This window comes from Sprattus sprattus (genome assembly GCF_963457725.1).
Source record: "Sprattus sprattus genome assembly, chromosome: 1".
Lineage (NCBI taxonomy): Eukaryota > Metazoa > Chordata > Actinopteri > Clupeiformes > Clupeidae > Sprattus > Sprattus sprattus.
This window is the reverse complement of record NC_137920.1, coordinates 60,534,759-60,543,197: the sequence shown is the minus strand read 5'-3', so window position 1 is coordinate 60,543,197 and position 8,439 is coordinate 60,534,759.

Below are 8,439 nucleotides of genomic sequence, written 5' to 3'. Positions count from 1 at the left end.
CAAATAAAAAACAGAAACAAAACAATTAGATCACAAAAAAAAAATCGATATACACATCAAAAAAAACAGAAACACATCTAACAGAAAGCAAATATACAAATGATCAACTAAAAACAGGGGATCCAAATGCTAAGGAATAAAAGTAGGTTTTGAGCCTGGACTTGAAGGAGTCAATAGAGGGGGCTGATCTTATAGAGAGAGGGATGCTTTTCCACAGTCTAGGGGCTGCAACATCAAAAGCGTGGTCACCTCTGGATTTAAGTTTAGATTGGGGGACTGCCAGGAGCCCTAAGTTAGACAACCTGAGGGGCCTGGTGGTAGAATAGGAGGTCTGTGATATAAGACGGAGCCTGTCCACTAAGGGCTTTAAAAACGAACAGGAGCACCTTAAAATACAGGATAGGGCTAATATGGTCTCTTTTCCGGTACCAGTCAGGAGCCTTGCAGCAGCGTTTTGGACATGCATGAGAGCAGAGTGTTTGGTTGTGTTGGTCTGACAAACCATGGCTGCCTTTGTGAGTTCTGGTGATTCACCTGGAAACATGATATATACGTAGATATATAGACGTACTGTATATAGAGTAAGACCAGATCCATTGATTTTAAGTAGCACAACTTCGTAGTCCAGTATTCAGCTAGTCCCCAGTGCTCTGAAGGCTTAAAGAGTTGAACATCTAGTGGGCATTAAGCATACATATAAAGCTTCAGTGTTCTGTACATTTGGCAGTTTGGGAGGTCATTGAAAGTATATGAAGTTATCTTGCCCTGATAAACTGATTTGGCAGTGTGGTAAGGGCATTATCATCGTGCAATATGGGGCATTTCCATGAGTGGGTCCAGTAAAATGGCTACATATTTCGGAGGTCATTAAGTGACTGTACAGAGAGATAAGATCTGATGCAATAACTCTCACTGAGATGGCGCTCCATAACACGCTAGTTGGACAATAAACAGTATGGGGTTGAAGGCATCCTTTGCTTGTTCCATGTATAACCCCACCTGGACCCCATCAAGGACCAAAGTGTGGAGTGTATTCTTTGCTCAAGATGTTCGCGCTTCATGCTTCTTACAGTAAGTCATGCATCTTTCAGTCATGACCTTGGACACAAGTTTATTGCCAATGCCAGACATTTTAGGTTTATGAACGAAACAATGCAGAGTTTTTTGTTGAGACTGGGTCATAGATGTTACGATTTGAGGGTGATGTGCAGGACTCAAACGCAGAACTCAGTACAACATTTGAGACATCTGGATAATGAAAAAGAGGGATCATTTAATGTGGAGCCACATCATGTTTGCTATTGAAGGCTTCCATAGCTTTCCACCTGTAACTAGCTACTCTATCTATGTAGCTAGAGGGGAAATATTTCTGTTGTGTGCTGCCATCTAGTGGACAAAAAATATTGCTGTATGAGTTAATCAGCTGAATGGGTCGCCTTAATCATTATTAAAAAAAAGGCCCCCCCTGAGAATTTATTCAGGAGCCGCCACTGGTACCAGCTGAAGGGTTAAAAGGGATGACACTGAAATGGGTGTTGTCTGGTCAAGCGGAAATTGATACCTAACGCCTACTAAAGGTCAGGAGCTGTAGTTCCGAAGAAGCTCAGTAAATCACTCTATGACTAATCAGACCAGGGTCAAGACGATGGAGCTGTGTGTCTCAAGATAAATTGGAACACAAGCATGTGTGACTCGGGATACAGAATTTTACTTTTAGTGTTTTCTGAGAGTGCCCTGAGCACCACACATCTCAGTGTTCCCACTGTTCAAAATCTGCTCACAAGGGGCACTGCATGATCTTAGGGGAAACTTGAGAACAATTATTATATTCACAGAGATAACGATTCCTGCCACCACGAGAATGACACATAAAACAGCTACATTTTCAGCAACTCAGCAACTGAGTTGCTAAATGACAACAAAACACTTTTCATCTCATCTCATCAGAGAATGTAGAACTCCTTTAATGAAATACAAACATTAGCCCTGAACAACCTGTTGTGCCACTGTCTAATATCATGCTGGGCATGAATCAGACCCTATCAACACTCATTACACTCTCCCATAATGCACAGAGATCCAGGGGCTTTGTGAGGCTTAGCCAGAGTCTGCGATTAGGGACACCTGTCACACCTTGAGCTCAGATGAAACTCACCCACTGGCACAGGAGCTGAATGAGAGAATTTAAGGAGGTCGCTGAACTTTCTATACCATAGAAAAAACACTGCCAAGTTACTAAAAATGTCTGCGCATAGTGTCGGCAGCTTCGGGTGCAAGGTGAATGCGGTTCAACTGAACCGAGCAAAACAATGGGTCATGATGTATGGCACGAAGTTTCAATGGAAATAAGAATATCCTGAAATCTCATTGTGCTGCTTTTTCAGTCCAGTGAAAGATGCAAACTCACATATTCACTTTGTGTTAAAAGAAATGCCAATGTCACATAAGTCAAGTGTGCAAAAAAAAAATAAGTACAGCACAATTAAAAGACAACTAACAATGACTTAAATCAAGCCAATTCGAGCATGTCTTTAAGAACAGGGAAATAATGTAATTTAATAAACCCAAATTTAAATCTGATGATTTCTTTTCTACCAAATCACACTCATATCCATACAACTCTCTGAAATCTCTGTCTTTCTGATAGCCAAAAGAACCGCATGGACTCTGTATGGACACATCAGCTGAGCCACGTAGCTGCCGTTTCTCAGATACGGATCACTGTGCCAATACCGATGGGTGAATGGGCACAGCTTGATCCCCAAACACTGTTGAGGCCAGGCAGTGCTCCAATAAGCAGATGTGACCGAAGCAGCTCTGTCTGTGTCTCTGATGACTGAGGAGATGTAGTAGTTTGACATCTGCAAGCATGTGCGACTCCGGTTTTTGGGGGGCACGAGAAGAGGGGCTTTCCACATTTTTTTTTTACGTTTCATAAAATATGAAATGCATGGTAATTTCATCAATTTTTCACAGAAACGCAATGATTAAACAATATCCTTGAGGCTCAAAGACAACTAATTCATTTTCAATGGTCTATGAATCAAACAACAAAACTCCATTCTTTGAATATGGCCTTTTAATTCAAAACCCCAAGTTAATAAAGGAAGTATTCTCTTCTCTGGGGCCTGTTCAATAGAAACACTGACCCTGTTAATCTTGTCGGTACTCCCCTCTTGACAGTAACACGCAAGTGTTTTGTAACTCCTTAACACTAAAATACCAAATATGCACTGACCCAAAGTAAAACAAATAATTAGTGCTGTCAATCGATTTTTTTTTTTTTTTTTTTTTAAAGGTTTATTTTTAATAAAGCATAACAAAACAAAAATTCCAATGTAGTACAATATGATCAGGATTTACATTTACTTCATATTAACATGTTGTCCTACAGTAACCATTTTTAGTGTGACCCTGAATCCCAATAGCACCACATTTAAAGTGTGACATTAAACAAATGACAGACAGACAGGTGACAGACGAACAAACGGAGAGAGTTATAGAACGTTGAAGAGTGGTGTCTGTTGATATATGTGGCTTATGGTTAGGTTTGGCTGTCAATCGATTTTAAGAATAACCTAATTAATCACAGTTTGCTGTGATTAATCGGAAGCTTGTAATAATGGACAATTAAATGTAATATCACAGAACTAATGTACAATCAAGACAAGTAGTAGAAGTAAACTTATATTAACTAGGCGACTCTTTGCAAGTTGTGTGTGGACTGTTTGGTACCTTCTCTACCCTCTGTCCCTGTCTAATAGTAATGGCTCGGGTTTTATAGAGGACATCACCCATTTATGACCAACAACAGATGAGCCAGTGTGGCATCCGCTGGACCCTATGGGTCCAATCACCATATTTGTGTAACTGACAAAACAGAAACAGTGAACACAATGTTAAAAGCACAGTGGTTAGAAAATACAGAAGAGTTCCATAATTAGGCGGGGGTTGGGGAGGTGGGGGTGGTACCAAAGAGTTTTTCATTTATTTCAGTATTCATGAATGGGCATGCTCAAGTGATTGCCTTTGATGTGCTTTGTTTCAATGTTTGACAGATGAAGCCTTGTAGAATGATAATAACAAGGACTAGACAAAGCACTGCACAGTGGAGATAACAGGAGAAAACAAGTGGCTAAAGAACACATTTGACAGATCATATGTGCTCTCACCAACAACATTAAAGTCAAGAGCCCAGTTTCCATCAAGACAAAAAAAACAACAACTGTCAGTACAATACAAATCCTGGTTAAAATGGAATCCCGTCATTCCTCTCTGGTGGTTAGTGATGTAGTACATTTACATTCATTGACATTTACATTTAGTCATTTAGCAGACGATTTTGTCCAAAGCGACGTACAAGGGAGAGAACAGTCAAGCTAAGAGCAATAAAACCTGGTGTAACAACTATTTTTTTGAAAGAAATAGAAAACGACATAGAAAGAAAAAGAAGTGCGGGACTGTCACTGTTTAAGCGCAAGTGGCAGCAGTGGCCAACTGGTTAGGGTTTTGGGCTGGTTACCAGAGGGTGGCCGGTTCGATCCCCGACCAGTAGGAAAAATGTGGGCGGGGAAATGGTAGAGCACTGCTCTCCCATGCCCACATCCAGGGCTGAGGTGCCCTTGAACCTCGATCACTGCTCCCCAGGTGCTCAAAAGCAGCTCACTGCTCCGGGTTAGTGTGCTACACTGTGTGCTTCACTGTGTGAATCACTACCCTGGATGGGTAAAATGCAGAGATAAAATTCAGCGTGTGTGTGTGTCACTATCTCTGCCATAAACATAGTCACTAGGGCTCATTTCCATTTCCAGTTGTTAAGCCAAGGTGCCAGTAAGGAAGGGAGGTGCTCTCTGAAGAGTTGGGTCTTCAAAAGCTTCTTGACGGTTGAGAGGGACGCCCCTGCTCTGGTAATGCTAGGCACTACGCGCAGCGTCCTGGTTGTAACATTTGCCCTTACAAGAGCATTTAGAGTAGTAAGCCTACTCCAGTCCAGGACTCTTGACTTGGGGATATTTGTTATATAAGATACATTGATATATTTTTCAAGAGATAAAAGATGAGATAGTCCCATCTCTTAACGCACTTCTTAAAAAGACAAAGGTCAATGACCCTCCCTTCAAGATATAGTATGGTATCTAGTATAGATAATATCTGGGGACAAAATGAAAGCAATCTGGTGCTTTGTCTACAGCAAATTCTGTCGGTGGTTAGATGAATTGGTATACATGTTTGATAGCAGATTATAATCACCTTGGTCTATGAATACATACAGGGTATACACTATAAAACTTGGTGGAACTGTCAAGATGAGATTTTTGTGAGATTTTCTTTGCTCTCTCGTGAGGGCATGTTTCCAATAAGTCAGCAAAATCAGTTTCTCTGGTTTTACTTTTTATTGGTATGTGTTTGAGTAAACTGAACATTTATTAATGCATCTAAATTAATCGCATTTATGAGTTAACAGTGAAAAGCATTTTTTTTTTAAAAATCTGTCACATTTGCAAACTGACGTGAATTGACAAAGTAAACAAGACTTGGCAGTGTGATGTTCACCACCCATTAATGGCAAATAACAGATACGTCAATGAACTCTATTTCATAAAGGGCACAATTTCTTTATTCCTAATTAATCCATAATCATTATTATGATAACCTTTATTTCACATCAATTTCCGGTAGTTCAGTTCACGCCTTCATGAATGGTAATGCAAGTGGGAATATGCAGAAACTAAACCTTTGATCTTCTACACTTTTTGGGATGTGGATCACTTCTTTCAGGAATTCAACCTAAGATTGATCTCATTATTAGTCTTCAGCAGCCTACACAAAGACAGAACGGAGACTATGGCTTTCTCCTCTCTCTCTCTGAAGGTATGCTGTGAGCATCTCTTTGTTACCCAGCGTTTGATGGCTCGCAAAGAGATGCCAAACTGGTTGTGGTGTCCATGGTAACGGATGTCATAGTGACACTGATTCGGGTTGTTTTGTCTGGGACAGTGATAGCAGAGTGATGTTTTTTCCCTCTCTATTCTGACTGAACATTTAGAAAAAATGTAAAAAGAGAAATGTGATGATCACATCAGAGTTCCCACCCATTGTCATTATTTACATATTAAGGGCCTGATTTACTAACATGCGACCGCTGCTTAATCTGCGCTAGCACATTAACGCACAGTGTTTTTGCGCATCTTCCGTGGCATTTATCAAACCAGATCGCACTGGGCAATCTGTGTTTACTCCGCCCTATATAGGGCCTGATTTACTAACACTGCGACCGCTGCTTAAACTGCGCTCGCACATTAACGCACGGTGTTTTTGCATATTTTCCGTGGTATTTATTTAGGAAGAGAAAATGAAGGTTCAGCAAGTGGAGATATATATATTGGTTCACGTTCGCTCAATCACTGAACCTGACTCAATGTGTGCGCTGCTATATTGTTGTTCTGCCCGCCATCACCTACAGCGAGCTGTTTAAAAGAACACGATTATAAAGATTATGCTATTGGTGGCATTAATGCATAAACTGTCTATTATAACAAAATATAGATGTGTACATGGCGAGATTAATCATTTCTACAAGGGACATGGGTTCACTACAATATGGACGTGGGTGCAATCAATGGTTCCGATTACGTTCGGAAAGTTTGCGATTAAAAAAAAAGTCCTGTTTGATGTCTCTAATTTCAGCTATGGCAGTGGGGAAATGTATTGACCATTGCGCCATAGCAATGGGTCGAGCACCTGGGTGAATATTTGGCTGAGTGAAGGCTGAGACTGCAGATGCTATAACTGGTTGACATTATCCGGAGGCCAATATTTGCAAATTAGTTTTAACAACTGATGGAATGGAATGTGATCACTGGGTGGAGAGTTGGATGTCTCTCTGATCTGGTCCAGTAATTGAAGTATTGCGTGGCTGGTTAACCTGTACCGTCTAATGATTTGTGGTTCGCTTAACTGAAAATGTGTTATACGAGTTTAAAAAATGATTTCTGTGCGCTGTCTCTTTCTGTGCGCGCTGTCTTTCTTCGTCTTGCTCTTATAACTGCTGCCATATCACGTTTTCAGACTCAATGGAAATGCCTGGTTAAGACGTGCTTTTATGAGGCGGAGAATTAGCCCGGAAATCAAAGACGTGCGCTTGCCAGGCAGTTTTAGTAAATACCACGCAATACATCATTAGGCGCACTTACCTTCTCTCCTCCCATTAAAGTGCGCTTCACGCCTACGTTACAACCCACGTCCACGTAACCTCCCCTGTTCACACCCACAGGCATTAATATGCGCTGCGCCCCCTTAGTAAATACCGTTTTATGTTTACGACCGCTATTTTACGCCAGAAATGGGCGCAATCCTGTTAGTAAATCAGGCCCTAAAGGCCAATTTAGGGTCGTTTTAGACGCAGAGCCGTAAGCACGTAATTTACACAAGGAACTTGTTTTAGACAAGTTTTGATTTAAGGTTCGTTTTAGACGCAGGGCCGTGTTGCAAGGCTTGTGAGCCGTGTTGCGTGTTGCAAAGCAAATTGACGCCAGAACTGTAGATTTATTTTGAGTTAAGTAAGCGTATTTATTGCAGCAGGACAAAGGAAAAAAACTTACCGGAGCATGAAAGTGAAGTGGGCGAAAGGCTTGATGTTATGAATACATGTGTTACACAAAATACAAATGTTGGCAATTCAGTACCAGTGGCGAAAAAGACAGATCACATGACGCAAAAGTTCGTTTATTGACACATCTTTTAATGACTGCGACAGGCTTTAAAACGATGTGTTTATGAGTTACATTATTCAAAGATGAGGTGGTAAACGGCGAGAGAATCTCATCATGTTGTCAATGCTTGTAACTACAATGGTGCTGGCCACAAGGTAACGGCAGGTTAATGTTAACTTTTGTATATGAGCAGACCGGGCTCATTCTATCAAAATCGCGGGTGCAATTGATTGATTCACGTCAATATGAACTCAATGAAAGATATCACCATGACTCACAAGTGGCGGAAAATGAATATGAAAGTACCTATTTGTTCGTGAATTACCACATTCTCTCCAAACAATCGCTGTGAGAATGGGATATTCTCTCCATACATTCGCGGTAATTTGAGCGTCCTTATAAGTGTTAAAAGAGTATTTGTAAAGGAGTTCATGTCTTCGGACCTCTTCTGTTATGTTTGTTCCTAATCCATAAGAAAAGGCTTGTGAGACGGTCTGCAGGGTATTCATGATTTAAAAAAATGTCTGGGTCTAAAAAAGTCTGTAGTATGCTATTAACCCGGAAACGTAAGACTCTGTGAAAGGCTGTGGTAGCCGGCCAATCACAGACTTTGCGAGCTGCGTAGAGCCGTAGTGTTTTAGTCGCATAGTCAGGAATTTTGGGCAACGCACTTAAGCACGTAAGGGGGGGATATTTTACCGCGCAAGGGGGGGTTATGTTTCTTACG